Below are 419 nucleotides of genomic sequence, written 5' to 3'. Positions count from 1 at the left end.
CCCCTGCCAATAACACCCTCCCACCTTTCCTCTTCCACAACCCATCAGCTTCTTCTCACACCAATCGTTAACAACAAACCAACTGAATTGGTTAATGATGACAATATGGTCATACAACAACAACAATAGCAACAACGTCGGACCCCGGTGAGGGAGCCTCTGTGTGTTTATCACTATCACTGTCACCGCCATCATCGTCATGGTGACATGGACTTCCTCGTCATCATCATCATCATCACCATCACCGTCATCATCGTCACCATCACCGCCATCATGACCATCTTTACTATCATCATCATCGTCGTCATCATGTTCATTGTGAGCAACATCAGGACATCAGGACATCAGGATCATGATCATCGCCGTGGTCGTCTCCACCACCACCACCACCACCGCCTTCGACCCCATCCCAACCTTCT

Source organism: Octopus bimaculoides, chromosome 22 (assembly GCF_001194135.2).
Source record: "Octopus bimaculoides isolate UCB-OBI-ISO-001 chromosome 22, ASM119413v2, whole genome shotgun sequence".
In the NCBI taxonomy this organism is placed as follows: Eukaryota; Metazoa; Mollusca; class Cephalopoda; order Octopoda; family Octopodidae; genus Octopus; species Octopus bimaculoides.
Note: the sequence above shows the minus strand (reverse complement) of the source record.